This window comes from Talpa occidentalis, unplaced genomic scaffold (genome assembly GCF_014898055.3).
Source record: "Talpa occidentalis isolate TD23 unplaced genomic scaffold, MPIMG_talOcc4v2.1 talOcc4.11, whole genome shotgun sequence".
Lineage (NCBI taxonomy): Eukaryota > Metazoa > Chordata > Mammalia > Eulipotyphla > Talpidae > Talpa > Talpa occidentalis.
In genome coordinates, this window is record NW_023601104.1 from 44763493 (window position 1) to 44787826 (window position 24334).

Consider the following 24334-nt stretch of genomic DNA (forward strand, 5'->3'; position numbering starts at 1 on the left):
TTTGCAAGCATTTTGCAGCAAGTTGAGTACATTTTCATCAAAATATAGTTTATTTACAAACATTAGCGCTGGTGCTGTGAAATCGCACACCATTCTATAACCATTGTATGTATAGTTTGCCTTATTTTTATTTCCAACCAGTAGAATCAATATCTTCCCATGGCACTATCACTTTACCATCACCTGTTATTTGCCTTAAAAATGGTCAAATGTGAGGAAAAGAAAGCTTTTTGGTAAAATCAAGCTGGAGTATCCTACACTCTTAAAGTCATATAAAAATGCCTGTAGGGATTTCAAGAACAAATTTATTTTATTTTCCTTTGCACACAACAACTGAGAGTTCAAAGATAATTCTACATATTCCCCCATGCATCTTCACCCTTTCGGAAAGATTGTCCTAGTTACTTTGATATGTGATAATTTGGGGAGTTTATCCACAGATAGATAGAATACTTTCTCCAGTAGTAATTTTTATGTGCACATGTGCTAAATGATGCTGTGTCATATGTCAAAAGATAATAATACAAATTTATAGCTGAGCAGAGACATAATTTAAATAAGCAGTCAAATTTAGTATTTCTTAAGGAAAAACGAATCATGCTTCTACCCTAAAACTAGTTCATTATGAAAAATATGGGCTTTTTTTTTTACTTTACCTACATAAACAAGTTTTATCATTCATAATAAAATATGCAGCAAATATATGAGAGTTGGACCATTTTGAAAGAGCAATAAGTAACCTAACATTATGCAATAAAAAAAATGAGGACAGTTCATCAGGAAGAGGTACTTTCAGTGGTATATTGTAGAGGGAAAAAACACACTTGTTTTTTAAAGCTACATGTTACAGACTAATTTATTATTACATTATTATTACCCTCTAGAATTTGAAATATTATGGTTGGGAAAGATTTTATACTTATCAGAAGTTCTAAATCCTTAAATTTTCAGTACTTTGCATTTTCAATTCTTTATGTACTAAAAGGAATAAAATGTTCCAGGCTTTCTCCTTATTTTTATTTCTGTTCAGAGAAGCTGCAGAAGCTGTCACAAAGAGGATTATCTAAACATGTGCTGAATTTAAAGCAAGTATCTGGATAAAGAGATATGTGATTCAAGAGGAAAGAACAATACCTCCTGTGTGAATGTGTTTTTATCACTATAACTGATTCCATGCAGTCATTATTATGCAGATGACTTGGAAGCAGCTAAATATTATGAGCTTCTAGCACAACATAATTAAATAAACACATTGTCCTTTGTGTTTCCAGGAAAGTGGCTGTAGAACTGCAACCTTTGGCGGTTCTCCAAGGCTAGTGGGAATCTGTGGCAGGGTATTTTTGTTCTCTGATGAATGAAAACTACATTTGACAAATGGTCTGACATGCTGATGTAGGAGGGGAGGGAAAGGTGTGGATCAACGTGCATTAGTTCAAATTAGTTCTTTGTTAAGCACTGATATGTTATCCCAAGAATATTTTGTGAAATAGTCAGGCTGTATGTTGAGGCACATGTTTGTAAATGTCACCACATCTTGGGATAGACCAAGAACACAGCTAAAGGGTGTGTGCAGATCAGTCATTTATTTGAGTCTGGAAATGCAGTAATTGGGAAAAAGTATAAAGTTAGGTAAAAATGGAAGAAGGTGCAACAGTGTTTGAAGTAAGAGGCAGGCTCTAAAGTGTGAAAATTTTTGTAAGGAAAAAAGCAAATTGAATTCTAAGAAAGCCCAACAGTATGGCTTTCTTAGCAAAACATTGTGTCAAACTTTAGACAAGGAGAGAGAATATTCTAAACAATGGCCAATGAGCCACATGAGTATAAGGTTGTTCCTCAGTGATTTATATCAGGGCATCCAAAATGCAGCATAAATCAGATAAGAATAGCCTTGAGTCATGCGAATGGTAAACTTCCCACCTCCTTTTCAATCTTCTTACAACTGTGGCTACTTGACCATTTCTTTATAGTCGTTCTCACCCTTTGTGATAATGACATTTGGGGCCAGATAATTCTTCCTTGTGAGGGACTGTCCTGTGCTTTGTAGGGTGCTTAATAGCCTTGCTGATGTCTACTGCTAGATGCCATCAGCACTACCTCCAATTATGACAACAAAATAATGTCTGTGGATGTTGCTAAATGTTCTTAGAGGACAACGCCAGTCTTAGTTGAGAGTCACTGATTTAGAGTCTCTCTATATGCCAAATACTATACCTTTCTTGGGACAGAAAGGTTTAAGGGATTGTATATTAACATTATTTGTTTCACCATCAAATCATTCTCCCTCATAGTCTGTTCTTAGTTTACCAACTACATGAGACACAGACTCCAAGCTGTGCTTATTTAAAAAAGTGCACTTCTCCAGTATCACTCTACTTGTGTCTCTATATTGTTAATATGAAGTCTTGTCCACAATTCTGGTAAACAGACCACGTTCTTACTATGTGTCATTCCTTTTACTTTCCAGGAATGTAGTAGCTCCCCCTCCCTGTACTCCGTTCTAATATTTGCCATTTTGATATTCATGATGAATCTAGTTGACATTGCTGGTTTGTTCACTTAAGATCCAAGTAGGACATGTATTCCTCTCCGATGACTTTGAATTGTTTTGCGTTCTGCATTGAGGAAATTAGAGAGTGTTATTTTCAAGGACTCAATGGGGATGAGAACATTCACATCAGGTTCAAGTCTAAGCCATGAGGCACTCAAAGAAAATTATTGAGGAAATTTATTAAGACTGTTATTTGGAAATAATTTATCATACAATTCCCTTGTAGTTACTCTCATGCTTTTTTTTTTGGAAACATTAGTGCTGAACCACATGCATGTCATCACCTGAGTCCTTAACAATATTGTCATCTGCTATTATTCCTTCTGCCCAGTGAACCTGCATTTTCTGAATGAACTCTTACTGGTCAAAGTGGATTTTGAGAGCATTTGTAACCAAATTTGAAAGAAAATAGGTACAAAGAAGGTTTGTTACACATCTTTTATGGGATTTATAGCTAATTTCTTTATGTAAAACATCCAGTAGACTTCAAAACAACATTGATATCATCTCATTTCCCTTGTATGTTCTATTCCTGCCTCCCTCTATACCTTGCTTCAACTGATGACCAAACATTGTATTTGAGAAATGAGATATAAGTAGACATGTTTGCTTTTCACAAAATATGTCAACTCCCATCACCAAAACATTCCCATCATCAAAACTGTCAACTCACCCACATCTGTGACCACCTACACTGTCTTATTTTCTCTGTTACTTTGGGTGCAGTCTCCCTCTTGCAATGAAACTAGTGTCATTGTGCTTTGAATTCCACCATTTCAAAAAACATGACCTCTGTAATTACCAACCTTTCTCCTCTTTCTCTGAGAAGTAAAGATATCCTGAACTAAGATTATCTGTGGGAACACAAAGAATAGATAGATGAGCAGTGTAGTGGAGGAACAGTGATAATAATTATTCATTGATCTCATTTGGAAAAATAAAAAGAAAGGATCTGACAACTATAGCACATTTTCTTTTCTTTTTTTTCAAAAGATTTATTTTATTTATTTATGCATACAGGAGTTGGGGTGTAGGCCAGAGGTGCAGGGGGTGGGGCTTATTGAGAGCATTCGCCAGAGACAGAATGGGGAACAGAACAGGCAGATTGACTGAAATACACTGCTGAGGGGAGCAGCAGGTGAGACAGGAGAGGTCTGCTACACCACGTGGGTTATCTCCCTGGCCGAGTATTGAACTCATGCTGCAGTGGCTACCAATAGCTTCATAGTGCTGAGACTTGACCCCTTGTGTCACCAGGGAGGCCCTAACTGCAGAAAATTTTCTGAAGGAACATTTTCTGAGGAAAGTGGAAGAATGTTAATCTTCAGATCATTATTTGATGGATTCATAAGAAAAAATTTACTCCCATATTTTTCCAGGTGTGTGTTTAGAGAAGCAGTTGTCACTTTCTGTGCACTTACAATCTTACTAATACATCCATGAAGTCTCAGATGATATTTCTGGAAGGATCCCTTTACCACCCCTACTGTCAGGAGAACTTTTTCCATATTCAAGTTGAAAGTGTGCTCTATGTGTAAGGGTGGTTCATATATTCACTATAAAATCTCGGCATTTTTCTATTATTGTTGGTGGCAGTTCTATATTCTGGTACTATTTTTATCATAATAATGATAGGGAATTGCAATGAGAAACAAAAAATAAATCTAAAGTGAACCCATATGGCTAGTATTAAATTTTACATGTTCCAATGATTATTAATTCTTCCAAATTTATAGATATATTTCTGTCTATTGTGTTATTTTATCAAACTATTAGACTTGCTTTCCATTTTTACTTGACATAATTTATTTACCAGTATGTAACTTTTATTTAAAAAGTGTTATGACTGATGTAACCTACTGGGTTCTTCTCAGAAATTGATAGTCAATGATCTTTATTCCAATTAAAACATGTAAACAGAACTTATATCTGTTGGTTTCTACCAACAGTTGCCAATATCTATTGACTTAACAATCCTGAAGATACGGCATTGCTTCTATCCACACAAACATCAACAAAACACACAATGATTATAAATTTGTATAAACTAACACTGCCATGAAATGATAGGATTTACAAAGTAAATCCCATAAGATCACCTGTTTGTAGGTAGAAAGATTTGTGTTACATCTTTCTTTTGTATCAGGTATACATCGTAGGCTTGAAGAGTGCAGTAGAAGAAGACTAAAGAAAGATACTAATGAAGACAAGTCTATAACTACCATTGTAATAAGCTAGCAAAGTAAAAAATCTTTAAAAAGTTAGTAGCCACTCCTATTTGACCTGTCCCTTTAGTTTAATGAACATATATTGATTTCCTCGGACAGTGTTGTTTTTAAATAGTGTGACCTTTTCCCCAGAGTACCTATATCAAATTATTGGTTAAAAATTTGATATTGCTATTCAAATGAACTCAAACTCAAATTTTAAAAATTTCTGTAAATATGTTCTGAACCTAATTTCTAAAACCAGAGGTATTTTAACATTTTAATAAAGATCCCAAGATATGGTGACTACAGTTTTTTAAATTATAAATCCCTGTATGCTGTTCTCAACCTGAAACCTTAATACAAAAATGTGAATAATTCACTTTATAAAAATCATTAAGAAAAATGAGATGGCTTGAGCTTACCAAAATCATTAAGACTGGTCAAAATTTAATTTTTGTGTTTCTTTTGTAACTACTAAGAGGCCTAGTAACTGTAGTTCTTAGTATTCGTTGTTACACAAAATAATTTCTTGGGTTCCCAACTCAGTATTAAAAAGTTTCAAGAATAGAAATCCATTCATTTTCATTCTCTCACCCTGCTTGTTAAAATAGTATGAATTTTCTTACATTTTCCAATCAAGGTTTATTGGGTGTGCTTTATATTCCCAGCAAACAGCCAAAGGGGACTTCACATGAGATAGTGATCAGGTTACTAGAAGATAACAGATTTTGTTTCTTTGGATCGTTATTTCATTTTGTCATTTGGACAATAATTACTCCATGTCTCTAAGCCTGGTTTGATATTTATTGAAATAAACGTATATTTTTTATACTGTTTCTTAATACCTAAGAAAAAGAATTGCTATCATTCTGTATCTCTGCCTTTTACTTGTTTGTGTTTCTTTTTATCTCGTATCAAGTGCAATGTATCCAGGGGGTCCTCAAGAAATATTAAAAGATGGTAAGTAGTAGTGGTAACTCTGCCTCTTACCTGTTCACTGCAGAATGTGCTGTGTGATTGAATAAACAAAAAAGCTTTGACATTATGGTTGGGCTCTTTTTTCTCCCCTAACGGTATTCATCTCATTATCGTCTGTTTAATTGATTGGGGATGAAGGAATATATGAGATGTTGGAGGAAATCTTGGATTTACGCTCGACAGTGGCCATCTATATCTTTCCCTGATGTACTTTCTATTAAAGGCAGTTCTTCATTCATTTCTGCTGTTTTCTACATTCTTCTGGTTTTATGGAGAATAGCAAATACAAAGTTAAATGTGTTGTAACTCTTCCTGTGCTGTAAGGTTATTCTAGAGTTATCTTTTTCTAATAATTTTTAAAAAACTTATATAATTCTTACTTCATTTTTCTACAGATATACTTGTGATGCTGAACAGCTTGCGCATGTATTTGTGCTCTCTCTCTCTCTCTCTCTCTCTCTCTCTCTTTCTGTATCTCTCTCCCTATCATCTATTTTAGATTGCTCTTATGGCACATAAAATTAGTTTAAATTGTCTGTAAGTTTATGCATATTTTCAAAACAAGAACTTAGTTCTTACTTGATGAATATGATTGACTTCAGAAGTAAAATCATTTCAAAGATAAAGTTGTAAGTAATCCTTGAGTTTAGCAATGTTTTAATATAAATTGTTGGCTTTAAATTTTGAAAAGATTTGAATCTTTCTGAAATTAGCCATTTATAGAACTTTTTAAAAATAGCTGTTATGTTTCTTTTATGTGAAGCAGTTCTTTGTCTCACTTGGCACTCATGTTATTTGAGATAATGGGTCTCATCTTTTAAATTTATCTCAATTCTTATATTTTAATCATAATATACTATTTTCATAACTTTAAGGAAGAGAAAATTTTAATAAAATATAGTAGTTTGATATTTATTGAAGTATGTATTTCTAATATTGTTTCTTAATACCTAAGAAAAAGAATTGCTATCATCCTATGTCTCTGCCTTTTACCTTTTGTTTGTGTTTAATTATGCTAATTTTTTACTTTGGCATATAATGTTTTTGAATTTTAAGATGTTTTGATATTTCTTTATTGACTGCTAATACTTGTAAGTAGAAACAGCACGTTACAAGAATATTTAGCAGATAGTGATAAGACCTGAACGTGTTCCTGAAAAATCAATAGTTGGAACTCAAAAAAAGTTTGCTTCTGTATTAACAGATATTTTTTCCCATTTCTACTATACCTGAGAGAAGACTTCATTTTATATGCATAAAACAAAATTGGTTATATGCATTAAATCAACTTTATGGCAACAGGGGATCTTCTTAGACCTGAAAAATTAATAAAATATTTATAAGAAAAAATAGCTACTGAGCACATACAGTCCCTGGTTATCATCCCGTGTTACAGGTGATGGCTTCAGCGGTCTTCAAGTTGCAAAATACAATTTATTACTATAAAATCTTCCTTATCACAAAGCTGAGCTCTTTCTAAATGGACACATGTTATTATCCTGCAAAGAGGTAATGCCCATCTCCACTCAGAGCTTAAACAGTTAATATTCAGCACTTGGGACTAACTTGGCTGACTCATGAAAGAGCCCCTAGAGCAGTAATGGCTCTTTTTCTGATGTTCTGTATACCGCTGCACTTAAGTTCTGGAATATCAGGAGTGCTTCCGAAGTAAATTTATTTTGTTACTGGGCTTAATGCACCCACTTGAATATTTAGATGAATCACTTTCTTGTCAAGCAAATTTGTCTTTTGATTGTCAAGCACTTAAAAATAATGCTGATAACCAATGGATAACATTGTGTTCTGCTTGATCAAAGTTTTTATTTTTTTCCATTTATTCTGGAATCACTAATATTTAAATGATTCTTCAAATCCACTTTGGCCTGGAACAGATATAGATAAATATAAAATAGGTAGACAAGACAGATACGTTGATTTTGCTTTTCCATGACACTGTATCCATGGCTGTCATGTATGGTCATGCCACTTGGGTACTGCATTATTTTAAGGTACACTGATCACTTCTAGTCTTTGAAAGGATGTTCTACCTAATATGCAACTGGAACAATAGTACATGAAGGCTCTGGCACAGCGATATAACGTGAGTTAGAAGTTAGATTAAGCCATTATTTTAAAGTTGCATACAATTTCATAGTTGGTTAAATGAGCAAATCATTTTTTTCCTTTTTCCTGTTTTCTTGATGTACCTTTGGTCTATATTATATAAATGTCAGGAGTACAGATTCATACCCTAATAAATTGTATATGCCACACTTCACCCACTGCCAATAGTACCTTTCACCACTAGCAAATTGGTCCCCTCTAGCTGCTCCTCCCATCCTTATCTAAGTGGCAACTCAGAATACAACAATCAGAACTTACCTAAGAGTTCCTGTAGTTCAGATTTCTCACATTATAGGAGTAAATTAAAGTTCCTTCTCATCAAGGGGCAAACTAAGTCTCTTTTTAGTGGTTGTTACACTAGATCTAAAAATCCAAGTCTATAAATTTATTTTCCAGTAATCTTTTTTTTTTCAAACTTCTGTGCTAACTCCCTTTAGATTTTAATGTGTTAACAGCCACCTCTCACCTGAAGATTATAAGAGACATCACAGGGAAGTGACCTAACAATAATAGAGTCATGGTTTCAGTCTCTCTTCAAGTCCATTCTGCTATAGGGAGTCCACAGTTTTGATCTTGGCTTGTTAACCTCATTAGCAGTGATTCTCAACACCTGTGCCAGTGGTTCATCGGGGACCTAGGGTGGATGACTTCTTTGTACCAGAACCCACCACCCAATAGTCATTTCTCTCATGACCTATTGGAATACGAAGAGCCAAACACAGTGAATCTAGAATCAGGTACAGATGATGAGCAGATTACTATGAAGATCATGTGCCTGTATATATTTTCTATATTTCATGCAACAGAGGTTTCGGACAATAGGTGAAGAGACAGCATATGAAGTTAAATTTCCATTTTTGTTTTCTTTTTTTTTTTTTTCTTATGAGGTTGAGGGGGGTTTCTTTACTTTCCTAATGAGATGAAGATTTACATGTTTTGGAGAATCACTTTCTGTGTGTCCTCTGTGCATTACTTCAACCTTGCAAATCTGAATGGGAGTCATGCATGAACCCAGGACAGATGTGTGCAGCTGAGCAAACCTTTTTGCCATTGCGCTTCCTTGGAATGATAATCCTCATACCAGGATTTCAAATGAGTTTAATACACATTTTCTTGATTAATGGAAAATGGCAGAGTGTAGGAGACTGAAACAGTTCGTGCTTTGCTTGATTAATTAATAAGGGACTCTCTTTTCCCAGCTTCGACTCATTATGCTAATGAAGTGTCATCAATTAAGGCTTTCCCTTGATTATTGAATCTGTCAGGTAGTGCTCAGTGAAAATGCTGCATTCCTTTGCTGTCAGGGTGGAATTGCCATTACCGCTTTTCATGAACTGCTTCTCTCCATTAGCTGCTGCTTGTTTTATTTTCTCATTATTTTGTCTTTTTCCTGACCTTAAGAGGGGTGAATTTGGAAAGCTTGGAATGAATTGGAAAATGTTATCCCTGGGAATATGTGTCAAGAAAATGTGTTAACAGAAAGATGTATACCATTCTTCATTCCGAACCCATTTTTAATTATTTATGACCTAGTCCAAATTGAAATAAAGGAATATGCTGAACTTTCTAAATTAAGTCTTTGGCATTGCCATTAGATAATATAAACAGTCCAGAAATGAACAAATTATCATTAACCATTCTTTACCCTATTTTTCCAATTACATTTTAAGAGGAAGGGGTAAGGGAAATATCCTGAGAACAAGTACTGAAATGCTGTGCTCTTTTCATTTTCAGTTCTCATTCTTTCACAAATATGACATAGATTTGGATTTACTTAGTGGTTTCAAAAATATATAATGAATAGAATATACCCAAGTTCAGCCTCTGTGTTAGGTGTAGGGAAACAAATAATCATGCCAAAGCTCCTTAATACTAAATGTGAGTTTTTGGGTTTAGATGAATTTTAATCCACTCATGTTGCCTGTCTACACATTATCAAACACTATTCTAAGAATAAGTAGTGCCCATTAGTTAAAGGCGGTTAAGCTATTTTTAGAATTACAAATAGTAGAAAACCTGGGTAAAGTTCTAGCAACCATCCCACCCACAACCCCCATTTTGGTAACTGGTCAGGTGGGGAAAAATAATAATAAATTCATTTAATTTTCTGCTTTTTCTTCACCTAAAGGAATCAAATAGCTTTAAAATTTTTCAGTACATCTATAGACTTAGAAAAAAAAAATATACTAGTGGTAGCATCTGTTTAATTGAACCATCAACATTTTACTCAGTTTCCCTACTGTAGAATAAGGAAATGATATTCATTCATGGCTACCTTCTTGGAGATTTTTAAAATATAAATAAGTAGGGGCCTCCCTGATGGCACAAGGGGTTAAGCACCACACTGTGAAGCAAGCCACAGCCTCTGCAGCACGAGTTCAATCCCCGGCCGGCCAGGGAGCAACCCACATGGTGCAGCAGACCTCTCCTGTCTCGCCCGTTGTTCCCTGCAGCAGTGTATTTGAGTTAGTCTGCCTGTTCTGCTCCCCACTCTGTCTCTGGTGAATCCTCTCAGCCCCCACATCTCTGGCCTGTACCCCAGCTGTTGTATGCATAAATAAATAAATCTTTATAAAAATATAAATAAATAGAAAAGGAAATGGAATATTCTATTACTTGATTTTAGGGATCATCATTTATATTCTAGTGCTTTGATTTAAAAATTAAAGGAAGGCATTTGATAGAACCAATTGCTGAGTGGATTAATGCTTAGTTATCTCTATCAGTTATACTCAAGGGTGTTTTCATTTTCCGGAGAACCGTCTTTTTCTCTGCTTTCAGGAATAACATGTCCAGTTCAGTGGAATTCTTGATATGCTGTGTCTTTGAGGTATGTCTTTGTTTTCATCTCTGTGTCCCAAACCTGTAAGAGGAGTGAAGAAAGATTGATCCATAAAGAGGACTAAATATGCTGCTGAACAGAGGCAGTACCAACCGCCTCAACATGGACAACCCGTATTATCTTCTCAGAAAGATCTTGGTGAGAAATAAATCTAAATCTAAGAATGGGTGTGTTGGGGTGGTTATTGATAGAATGCAGACTGGACACAGTGGCAATTCTCCTTCTTTAGAGCACTAGCCTCAAATAGCAGATTCTCTGCATGTGGTCCTATACAAAGGTGACCCACTCTGCCCCCTTAGTCAGGATTCTCTTTGATAGTCATTCTTGCACTTGCACGATATGGTGTGGAAAATGGTAAAATAAACTTCTAAATCAAAACCTGGTGGAAGATCAAATTGTTCAGGAAAGGAAAAGTTAGTTTGAGTCCTTCATCATGATTATGTCTTCATTATCATCATTGTAATTGTCCATTGTTTTGTTTTGATATCAACATCATGATGACTTTGGGATAAGGCAGGGTAAGATAGACTGAAATATTTCATTTAGAATCAAATTACTCCCCACAGGTTTCTTCTTTTTAACAATAAAATATTTCCTTTCATTGTAGAAAACAACTATTCAATTTTTCAGCAAAGTCTGCATGCCCATGCTATCATAATGTGGTTAATTATAATACTGAAATGCTGGTTGTGTAATAGAAACAGAAAAATGTCATAGGTTTGAGAATATGAGATATGATTTCTTCATTTTTTTCATTCATAACTAAGTCATGCTGAGGGTCTTGCCTGGCTCAAAACACAACATAAGATGTAGGGGGAGAGGAAAGATGTATTTATACAATTGATTAATTTTGGCAAAATGGACTTTAGGACCTGAATATTTAGGAAGTTTGGGGATCAACAGATAAATAAAAAGTATTTTTCACTTAGACAATGCTACCTGTTTACTCAGTAATCAATAGTTAAGCAAAATGAAGTAGGATATAATCAGTTTAACAAACATGTATTATAAGCCAAATCTTGCACTCTCAGGTTAATGCCAAAGGGTCACTCAGTCCTCAAAAATAAAAAGCTCATTGGGTAGGAATAGAACATTTTTTGAGGTACAGTATGGAGAAGTAGTTAAATACATAGTTCCTGGAGCCAAACCGCAGGGGTGTGTGTCCTAGCCCCACCCCTTATAGAGTGTAAGCATGAGCCATCTATTAAAACTTTCCATGCTTTATTTTTCTCTTCCATAATAAAAGTGGTACCTTCTCCAGTAAATTGTTGTCAGGATTCAGGCAATAGAGGTAAAGATCCTAGAGATATATTAACGTTGTTTAAATGTAATAAAATCATTTGCTATTATTAAAATGGTAAAATATAGTGTTAATTTTTACTGAATTTTAGGATCAGGTAGGTGGTTGTTCATGTAAAATCTTTGTGGATATCTTTATTAATTCATTTTTTTAGATCTTGGTTAAATAATAAGACTATTGTGCCTCCCTGGTGGTGCCAGGGGTTAAAGACAACACTATCAAGCTCTCATTATCCACTGCAGCACAAGTTTGATCCCCTGCTGGCTAGGGAACAACCCACATGGCACAGCAGACCTCTCCTGCCTCACCTACTCCTCCCTCAACAGTGTATTTCAGTCAATCTGCCTGTTCTGTTCCCCACTCTCTTTGGTGAATCCTCTCACCCCCCCATACTTCTGGTTTACACCCCAGTTCTTAGATGCATAAATAATAAAATAAATCTTCAAAACTAAATAAATAAGACTATTAAACCTCAATTTTCTTATCTTAAAACATTCATAATTTAAGACAATCAATGCTTAATAAATATAATCATTACTTTTAATGGAATACCATTGCCCCACTAGCAGAGTTTTATTTTCCTTTTCCAAATTCAGGATATATTAAAATCCCTTTGTTATAGATGTATAAGCTTGAAGGAGGCAATGTAATATAATTCAAATTCAGTATTAAAAATGAATTATTGAGCATCTATTTTGCAGTCTGGTGTTCCTCTGCCTTTCCATGACAAAATCCTGAATTATACGAGAAAAACAAACATGGAAACCTTAATTAAATGAATTATGTAGACATAGAAAATCCTTCCTACTGTTAAAAGATATTGCTTTTCTTAAAAAGGAAAGTGATATTTGCCTTTTGACTGACATAATTATATCTAAGTGACAGAGCGATAAGAAATTAGAGCTTTATTGAAACTTGAAAGTTTACTCTATTTCCTGCTCTCTTGACCAAATGCACATTACTCTGTGAAACAAATGTAAAACCTCACAGCCTAATTTTAAATTCATCTTTACCAACATCAAAACATGTATAGGCAAATGAATAGTGACTACCTACCTAGAGTGAATACATATATTCATCCAAGGAATTGAAGGAGGAAGTATTTCCTTTCAATTTATAAAATGCAAATTATGAGATGATTATAAACCCAGTGGTTACTGTTGCTCTATTCTCTGAACATTTCACTGTTACTTTCCCTTACTTACTTTATATATTCATTTTCATGTCCCCTGAGTTATACAATTTCCTTTCTTGAAATACAGATGCATGTGCCCTTTTCCCGCGGATACACAAACTAAACTATATACTCAACTATGACTATTATGACCACTTGACCAGATATTTTCTGGTGAAATGTGGGAGAAAGTAATGTGCATATTTCCATGTCTATCATATAAAAATAACTTATGAGTACTCCTTTGTTTTTTTGCCCCTTCCTTTTTCCTAAATACAAACTCACTGAGTACCTGTACTAGCCCCGTACTTGGTCATTGACTTGAAAAGTCTCTTGATAGTTACATGAGAAAGATAGTATCTTGAATCATTTATTTACATTCATTGTTTATACTTCAATTTTACCCTAGTAGAAAAATGATAACATCAAAATGGAGTACTGCTATAAAAATTAAAATGCATTATAATATAAATATTTAATCTAACAACAACAAAAACAAATAGAGGTCATGTAGTAGATAGTTAGAAAAATAAATACAAGAGGTGGCAAAGTAGAGATTTGGACTATGCAGTGGGAAAATATTTTGGAAAGTCTCTTTTGAAGGTAGACCAAGTGCCTACTCAAACTGTAGCTCCAATGGAAGAAAATATGAAACAGTGATAAATGTGTGACTGTTATTTGCTGATGTGTTCATATTTTATGAGCATGAAGTCAACTCAGGCAGGAATTGGTTAGCTCTAAACAAAGATTGAATGGGAATCAAAGATTAAAAATGGATCTGTCATACAACCACTGATTTCACCCCAGGCAGCTACCTGAAGACTACAAAAAATTAATCGGAAGGGGATCATGCACTTCCATGTTCATTGCAGCACTATTTACAATAGCCAAGCTACAGAAACAACATAAAAGCCCAAATACTGATGAGTGGATTAGGAAGATGTGGTATACATACATGATAGAATACTACTGCTAGTTATCAAAAAAGATAAGCTCTTGTTACCATTTACAGCAACATGGATGGGGCTGGAGGGGATTGTGCTATGTGAAATAACTCAGAAGGAGAAAGACAAATACCAAATGGTGTCATATTTGGAATATAGAGATGAACAAAAGGTCATATAAAGGGTCAAACAATGGGTCTTATAATGCTAAGAACTAAATCTAGAAATCTGAGTGTAGAACTGAGGCTACCATAGGGAAGGGGAAATGAAGGGCCAGAGAAAGATGGGGATGAGACACAAGGGACTGTGTTGGTGGACTGTGGGTGTTTGGGTGGTGGGTGTGGTATGGTAACAACACCTGGGGTGGGGGATCCTATACTTCTGTTATACAAAGAATAATGTAGACCAAATTAACTGCAATAATAAACAAAATAAGTAATAATAATAATTAAAGAAACCAGATTAAAATTAACATAGAGTTAGAAAACACAACTGTTCTGAAATAATTAATAAGAGCAGTTAAGACTGAAAAAGACCATGAGGACTAAAGGCATATTAATGCCATCAAAAAGCTTTAATTTGTGGAAAAAATCATCTTGAGAGGGGTTGTCTTCTCAGTCACTCCATTTTTCAGAGGGCCTGACAAGGCTATCAATAAGAAGGCGGATGAGGGGGAGCAATCAAGAGAGGAGCAGGGTTATGAGAAGCATGTGTGGAGGAAGAAGAGTGGAAATAAAGCCAACTTAATAGTTCACTTCAAAACTATGGCTTGCAAAAAACTTTGGCAGCATTTACTAGAACACGGAGCTTATCAGAAGAATATACATTTTTAATGGAATTATATTGCCTCAGAACCCACAAGGACATAAAATTATTAACAATCAGGAATTTCAGTGATTCAGACAAAGGAAATGTAGCATTATTCTTGCAGCTTTTCTGTAACTCTGATATTGTATTAAAATTAAATGTTAGAAAGGTCTTTTCACCACTGTTGATGGGAGTGCCTGGGAGCGCTTATGGCAGCAGCAGGATGGAGAGACAGAGACAGAGAGGGGTGGTGGAGAGAACCAATAAATGCCAGGAATATCAGAAACAGAGAAATGTCTTTCCAAACTGTAATATTTTCAGATAGGCATCTCCACCCCATCCACCTCAGATGCAGCCATTTAAAACCATGAAAAAAGAAGGGACTTTTCAGTCCTTTCAGATACAGGAAGGGCCTCAAGATACATGAAGACAGGACTATCTCCTCAGAGAACAAGCTCTGGATGTGATCAAAAACAAGCTCCAGGTCCCTGGGAAGGGACCTTTCACAATGCCTGACTTGCAGGATTTTACCCTGTCATAAACTCGGGACTGTGATATGTTTCTCATTTTTCCTTTTCCTAAATAGAAGTTTTCATACAGCCATCCTGCCCTTGCCTTTATGTTGAGTGTGGGAGAGTATCTATAATTTCTCTTTCATGCATAGGTCATTAGCAAATTCAGACCTAAGGAACTTTGAGTAGACTTCTACATCTACAGGGTATTACATTGTTTCATTTGGGAAGGAGTAAGTATGCTATGGGAAATTCTATACATGGGTGGAGGGGTTAACTTGTGTGGGGGCTGTCATATAGAAAACATATTTTCTGGTCTACATTTTATAGTTTCTCTTTCAGGTAGATATGTGCATGTGACTACGTCCTCATCTATGAAATGTGAGCTTCCATCCCTTCCATGCCCCCATTTTCTCACTTGACTCCTTTATGCTCATTGCCCATTTTGATTGACTGAAAATACTATTCCCCAAGACAAGCTTAGAAACTGCATACTGAAGTTAAAGTCACCCACAGTTTGGATTCTCAAATGATTTGGGGGAAGAAACACTCCCCATACTCTGTAAACATGAAAATTCCATGATCTACAGGAGCAAGAAATGTCTTCTATTTGTATTGATCGCTTTCCTTTTTTGTGTCCAGTTAAAACACGTCCTGAGTTTTTCTTTGTGTTAATTTTAAAAAAGAAAAGAAAAACTGAAAGTGTATACAAATTAATTTGTGACTGTATCAAGAATGGCCCAAAACACTGTTACAGCTTGCCACTGTGCTCTTGGATTCTAGGAAACTGTAGTGTTGGAAGGAAGTCTATTATGTCATTTGGAAACAAAATAATTTTCACTGTTGAATCTTCAGGTTACTTTATATCCCTGGAAACAGAATTTTGTTACTATGATTAGAGATGTATACTAGCAACTTTTTTTTTGCAAAGCAAACACAGTGTAACAGATATGACCACTTATATTTGTTCCAGCTAGAAAAACTTTTCCCTTATAAATCCTTCTATAGAAAATCAATAAATGGAAAGAAGGTGAGTGCACCCGAAAAGCAGATATTATTCTAAAATAAAAATAAAATATTTAAAATTAATAGTTTTTTGTTAGTGAAATACCCTATTAAAACTTCAATTTCTGATATGTGAAAGTTGTCCCTATTTTCATGGAAACTCTGTTTACATTTCTCATTGTATTTTTAGGTGATCTAAATTGGAGTCTCAGGTGCCAGGTTTCTTTTCTTTAAACTCATTTTATTTTTCTTGATACAGCCAGGAAATTGAAAAGTAAAATAGGAAACATAATGTTCTGATAAAAAACAACAGGGCTTCTTGTGCTGAGGTAAGTGCAAACAGTAATTCTGCATTGCAGTTATTATTGCAGAATCAATAAGTATAGAACTAGAAAATAAATGTATCTTGCTGGAGGTTTAATCAACCAGCAATCTCCAGTAGTGCCCTTCTGTGAAGATAATGTCATGTTTATGAAGAATTTATTAACTTACATTTTATTTTTGAATCAGTACATGTAACACAATGTCATTATTTAATAGTTTACTCTGCTAATTTCAATGTAGATCATACTCTAAAAATAATTCCAGGAATAAGAGGACAAAATACAGAAGAGGCCCGATTATCCCAATTTATTAACTTTTAGCATTAAAGCTGTTAACTTTTTTTAACAATGAAAATGTGACAAAATATTTACTATAATACATATACTAGAGGTTTTACCTGTTCTATTTTAAAAAGATTATAAAACTAATATATATTAGTCCTAAGAGGGTTAAAAGAGAACAATAAAATTTACTCATAATTCTGCCAAGAAATAATCACCTTTTGGTGACTCCTTCCTGTCTGTCATCTAAGTCATCCATCCATCCATCCATCCACCCATCCATCCATCCATCCATCCATCCATCCATACATACATCCATCCTCTATATCATGTATCCTTTCAGAATTTCTAGCCTTGTGTTAATTTACATGTGTTATGAGTTTCTTAGTTTTTCTTTATTTATATCAAATTGGATGTGATTCAACTTTCTCCTTTATGCTCTTCATATAAATTGTGAGCATTTAATGATACCATTAAATAATCTTAGAAACTAGAATTTTAGATAGCATTATGAAAGTCATTGTATAGATTTATTATATATTCACTTTTTACCTTAGTCTCACATTTACTATTTCTGATTTTGTCTCTTACTAGTATCTCTTCTATGAATTTATATCTTTCCCTGATTATATGGCTAAGCTTTTACTATTTTATTAGTGTAGATTCTTAGTGATGAAATTCGCTGGTCAAAAATGAACAGCATCTTTTAATGACTCTTATTATTAATTACTGAAATGACTTGATACTAGAGATACTAATTAATTTCCAACCTTCAGTGCCTAATAGCATACTTAATATATCCTAACCAACATTATTATTTAATTATTAAAATATTTGATAATTGATCAGTTAAACTGTCAGTTCTATTTAAATGCATTTCAACTCAGAGATTATATTCAATATATTCATATGTTTATCTGTCATTTGTATTTCTTCTTTGAAATTTACATTTTTTTCATTAAAGATATAAACTGGAACTATGTCTCTAAATAAAAGTCATACCGGATGAGTTTTCCCCTTTCTTTTTGAATTTAATGAAACTTCCCTAATGGTTTAGCTTAAAGCATGGTAGTTGACTAAATACATGGGATTTTTAAACATAGACTTTAAGTTAAAAGCAAAGAGAAAATGTACTTACTTTACCTGTTTTTCTTTTAGCTATTTTGCTCTGCTATTTCACTGTTTCATTTGTTTCAAAGGAAAGTGTTTCAAAGAATAATTTAGAGAGAAATTGAAATTGTCTTTTTCTATAATGTATAACTCTATGTAACAAAGAACCATCAGGAATATCTTTCCTCACTAAAAAATATGTCTTTGGTTTAATATAACAAAAATTATCTAAGTTAGACCTCCATAAACTAGGGTGTGGAATTAATTACCTACAGGAAAGACAACATTTAACATTTCGTTGCCAATTTTAAAGGTCTGGATATGCAAATTGATTTTGTAAATTTTAAAGAGGGTAATTCTTAATCTTCCCAAAATAAACTATTTTAAGAACTTTAGAAATACAATTTACACACAAATGTAATATGTGCTAAGTTCAGCTTTTTCTTATCTGTTTAATAAGCAGGTCTGACAAAAGAGGCATACTCAGCAACTCTGTTAGCTGCTAGTTTGGTGTATGTTATTGATTTTATTTCTAAATCAATTGTACTTAAAATAAAACAACAAACATGATGGAACATATCCAAGTAAGTATTATCTTCTTCAATATTGTAACTCCTAAAGTTTCTGTGCTGACTCTAAGAATACTATCACTGTTTAAAATATTTTAAAATCACTTCCTTTGGAAATATCTCTACTTGTTCTAAAATATACTCTTTTGAATAGCTACTTAATCAGGTTCATAGTGCCAACTTTCATGAAACAGAAAGGCTTTTAGTTACAACTAAAATGCAAGCCAAATATATATAACCACAATATCAATTTATTGGAGGGGATCCACATTACAATAGTATAAGTATACAATCAAATAAATGGCAAAAGGGAGAGGTAAGGGACCTCTTGGTAAAGTTTGGGAGATTGGCAATACAGTTTGGGTGGGTCCTTTCCCAAAGAGTTCCTGGCATCTGCCCACCTGTAAGTAAGGGGGTGCCAGTTCTCAGAGGAAGAATCCCCTGCACTAATTGCAAAACCTTGGAGAAGGCTTTAGTACTATCAATATGGAGTCCATCAATATCAAATTACCTTATATTTTGTGCCTATATTTAGACAACTTTTCAGAGGCATATTATCAGAACACCTGATAATTTTGATTTAGGCAGGCCTCTCATTGCACAGCCAAGTTTTTATCTAGCATTGTTTTTCTCATGTTCATTTATTAATTGTCTTCATAAACAGTAGATTGCTTTTTAAGTGATAATTTAAGTATTTTTAGCTCAGTTACCATCTTTAGGTCAGTCATGGTCATTACAATATTAACATACATGACATCTATACTAGTTACTATTAATTATTTGATTTTGCAAATATCAAGACTTTTTGGAGTCAGGTAGTTGCATTGGGATATATAGTTGTTCAAAGACTGTTTCACAAAAGGTTTCACACAAGCAGGTTACTTTCTGATGAAGAATACTGCCAATGGGCTTTCATATACATTTCATTAATCTGCATCAAATACAATCTTTCAGATTCCTCAAAATTTTAAATACAATCTTAATTGATTATTTGGTAGTTTTTCATTTTTTATTTTTGGTGTGGTATAATTAACAAGAATTGTGTGTACTTAAGTGTACAATTTGATGATTTGACATGTGTACATATTGTGAATGATCACCAGAGCCAAGTTAGTTAATATATCCATTCACCTCACATAGTTAACCTTATCTTTTTGTTTTTATGGTGAGAACACTTAAGATTATGTCTTTTAGCCAATTCCAAGAACACAGTATAATATTGTTAACTATAGTCTTCATTCTCTGCATTCAATGGCCAGAACTCATTCGACTTGCTAACTGAAATTTTGCATCTTTTAAACAAAATATCCCCATTCCCTGCCTCTGGCAATCACAGTTTTATCTTTGCTTCTATTAATTTGCTTAATTTAAATTCAATATATCATGTGGAATCATGTAGTGTTATATTTTTCTTTCTGTATGTGGCTTATTTCCTCTAACATAATAATATTCAGGTTCATCCATGCTGTCACAGTGGCATAATTTCTTCACTTTTAAAATTGAATAATTTTCCATTGGATGTGTATTTTTTATGTTTTCTTTATCCATTTGTATTTTGATTGTGAATGATGCTACAAAGAATATAAGACTATAGATTGGTTTTTGAAATCCTGATTTCAAGTTTCGTGAATATATACCCAGAAATGGAATTGTAACTTCGTCACTCTATTTTTCATTTTTTGATGAAACTTCATATTGTTTATTATAGTCTTTACCACTTTACATTCCCACCAACAATGTACAATTTCTCTGCATCTTACACTAACAGTTGTTACCTTATGTTTTCATTAATAATCACCTATAAATATGCAAGGTGATACCTCATTACAGTTTTGATTTGCGTTTCCAGTGTGTCTTCATCCTGAGAGATTTGCTCTGTGTTTAAAACATATATAATCTCAACCTTAGAAGAAACTTTGTTCTTATTGAAATAAATTTCAATTCCATATATTTATATTCTGCCCTTTCTACCTAACCTGAACAGAGTTTAAAAAGTGAAGTCAATTAAGATGTGACTATTTTCTAGTGGATGTGAAAGTATTTGGTTATAATCAACTAAGGAGTTGTCTTTATATAATTTAGTGACTTTGGCAACAACATTGAAAATATAGTAATTTTAAAAATGATGAAATTAATTACCACTAATTATCAATTACCTGCACAGACAGATAAGTAGAACTAAAGATTTGAAAAATGGCCTTAGGAAGATGCAGAGTAGAAATTTTTGGTAATTTATTGGTCTCTTATGGCTTTGGAATAGCCTTAGAGAATGATCACCCATCATGATAATAAAGTCAAGATATTATAACAGGGAAAATCACATCTTTAGAATGATGTACTGGTATTTTTCTTACCCTGAATCTCGTAAAAGGGTTGGTACTAATATATGTGTAAAATAGTAAGTGGAATCCTAAAGGCCCACTGATAGTCTTGATAATATTATAGTAGTGGAGTCTTTAATGAGAGAAGTAAGTTATCTCACAAAGTTATCTCACTTAAGCAACCGTTAAAATACTGTTTTCAAAGACATGGTCCTAGTTTTTCCACATTGTTTCATTTTCCAGCTTTTTATGGATGATTTTATCCTTGATTATGAATACTATCTGTACTTAAGTATTACTGACCTTAAAGTTTATCATCAAAGGAACAGAGTTAAACATTCTTGTTGATTCCAGACTTCTGAATCAATTTTTTTTTTTTTTTACTGGATATCTTCACAAAAATGTTCCACGAGCACCTTCATAACAGTCTGTCGAGAACTCAGTATCTTTTTTTCTTTACAAAATGTTTATTTCCATTGTCTCTGACTCAGTCTATTATTATTGATTATACAAAATTTCTTACTGGGATTATTGTATTGTCTCTTAGCTAGTTGGCCTGTTTCCTGTTCTTTTATCAATTTAATATCTATATTCAGTTATGTTTCTGACGCACAAATAAAATAGAGCCATTTCTGTACTTTAATTGCTTAAGTGATCCTTTAGTTCAATATGACAAATTAGAAAAAACATGACATATTATAGAGGACTATCTCAATCTGTGAGGCTCTCTGCACTCCCATTTCATCAAAAACAGTTGTTCTACTCTAGACTTGCTAGTTTTCTCATACCACTTTGCTTTTACATGTGCCTTTTTCCATGCCTGAAGAGTTCTCCAACACTTCTCTGACAAGGAATGCAGTATATTTTCTTGAAGTTTCAATCAAAACTCATCAGAAGTTATCTCTGATTCCCTAAGGCAAAATTATTCTCCCCTCCCAGACACGAACTGAATCTGGTGGTATTAATTGCATAAAAACAACTATTACAACTGCTACCTTATATTTTGATATTTCAATTATATCTATTTAAGCTTTTTGGGGGTGAAAGATCATATTTTGTTCTTATATTTTCATCATGAAGCATAATGCTTAGCCTATGGCAGAATCTAGTGCAATGATATCCATTTTTTTTTTGAAGGCTATGGCGGAAATAGATATATTCACATTAGTGTTGAGCTTGATTCACCCATCACAGATTCAGTTTGAGAAATTGCCCATTTATCTGCTTTGCATGTTGATCAATAGCATAATATTTTTTTGAAAGAAAGGCTATTAAAATTTGAATATAATTTTAAAAGCACAGATTTGCAGTACTGATTTTTCTATAAAGCTTTTCTAGCATGTTTTTGCTATAAAAATCTTCTCTAGCATGTTACAATTATCTGTCTTTGGGCAAGTTCGTGAATATTGAAAGCTTTAAATAAGACTCATTACATATATAGCAGAATAGTGAAAGGAAAAATGATTAAGGTCCTATTTTTGTCATAAAATAAGGTACATATTTTGTATAGCTTATTCATTCTTTTATTAAATGATTTTTTAAAAAGAACCAATTTTACAAGTTGGGTGAATAAATTTAAACATAACAGGTCTTCATTTATAGGCATTAGTAGTAACAGTGTAGGGTTTCTCAGAGTTTTCTTGAAAATTATTTTTGGTGTGGCCTAAGAAAAGAAATTCTCTCTTCGAACATTTGGGTAAGCAAAGTTGAACACATACATTTACTACAGAGTGTTTAAGTGTCATTTTAAATATGCTAATATGCAATTTTATGAATCTCTAATGCAGTCCTTGCATAAACTATTTTCCCAAATATTCCACATTAGAACTTTTCTCACTTATTTTTCATGGAACTTTTTTTTTTTAACTCCTCACAGAACACAATTTTTCTGTAAGATTGAGTTTGCCAACAGGCATATGAAAAAATGTTCAACATCACTTGTCATCAGGGAAATGCAAATCAAAACTACCATGAGATACCATCTTACACCAGTGAGAATGGCACATATTAAAAAAACTAGCAACAACAAATGTTGGCGAGGATGTGGAGAAAAAGGAACTCTTCTGCACTGTTGGTGGGAGTGCAAACTGGTCGAACCACTATGGAGAGCTGTGTGGAGATTTCTGGACCTACTAAAGATAGAGCTTCCATATGATCCAGCAATTCCACTCCTAGGTATTTACCCAAAGGACACAGAAACATCAATTCCAAAGAACACCTGCACCCCTATGTTTACAGCAGCACTGTTTACAATAGCTAAGCTTTGGAAACAACCCAAATGCCCAAAAATAGATGACTGGATCAAGAAGATGTGGTACATATATACCATGGAATATTACTCAGCATTCAAAAAAGATAAACACATGCAATTTGCAGCAACATGGATGGCGCTGGAAGGGATCATGCTCAGCGAAATAAGCCAAAAAGAAAAAGAAAAATACCGGATGGTCTCACTCATAGCAGGAATCTAGAAAACTTAAATAAGGGACCAGGAAAATGAATAACTATAAGAAAGTGAAAATCAGAATCAACAAAAAACTATGAAACAGAGACACTTTTGAGGGGATGAGGGCGGGAGGGGAGGGATTGGGATCAGAAAGGGGGGGTTGCAACTGTATGAGGAATATAAAAATAAAATTTATTATTAAAAAAAAAGAATTTGGAAAAAAAAAAAAAGATTGAGTTTGCAGTCATGCTTAACCCCAGAATCTCTCTTTTAGTGAGATATGAAAGGTAATTTCCCTTTAAACAGCATAGAAACAGTAGAGTTTAGGTAATATTCCTCATCATTTTACTATTCTCTTTAGAACATATGTGCAGTAGGAGTACTTCCTGTGATAATGGAAATGGTTTATAAATTGTGCTGTCCAATGATACAGTCACAAACATACATCTGCCAAAGAGTTGAAATGTGTATATTGCAATTAAAGAATTGAATTTTTATTTTACTCATTTTTAATCAATTTAAATTTAGAAAACCATATATGACTGATGATTTTTCTTGGACATCTCAGTTCTGAGCAATTATTCTGTTATGGACAATTTCCACAGGTTACCTGTCATTAAATGGTATGGATTAATTTTCCTCACTTTAATCTGAATGCTTAATCATGCCCCAGTTTTTCTTAGTAACTTTTTATAGTCTTACCATTCATCAATTTGATGAAAATCATTTTGAATACAGCTTAATTTCCTGCCACTGCTACTTCTTGGAACAAATAGTTCTTTAAGTTTATGAACCACTATGAAAAGGGCTTCGTGATCTTTATTCTAAGAGAGCTATGC

The 24334-nt window shown here is 33.7% G+C and overlaps 1 long non-coding RNA gene across 3 annotated transcripts in view; it reads left to right on the plus strand.

The window, feature by feature from the left end:
• LOC119238980 (uncharacterized) overlaps positions 1-24334 on the plus strand; it is a 511870-nt gene that overhangs the window by 414972 nt on the left and 72564 nt on the right. For all 3 annotated transcript variants that reach the window (XR_008549721.1, XR_008549720.1, XR_005123719.2), the window contains 3 exons: positions 10642-10840; positions 16704-16773; positions 18623-18743. This is a non-coding gene — a long non-coding RNA (uncharacterized LOC119238980). The remainder of the gene's footprint in view (positions 1-10641; positions 10841-16703; positions 16774-18622; positions 18744-24334) is intronic.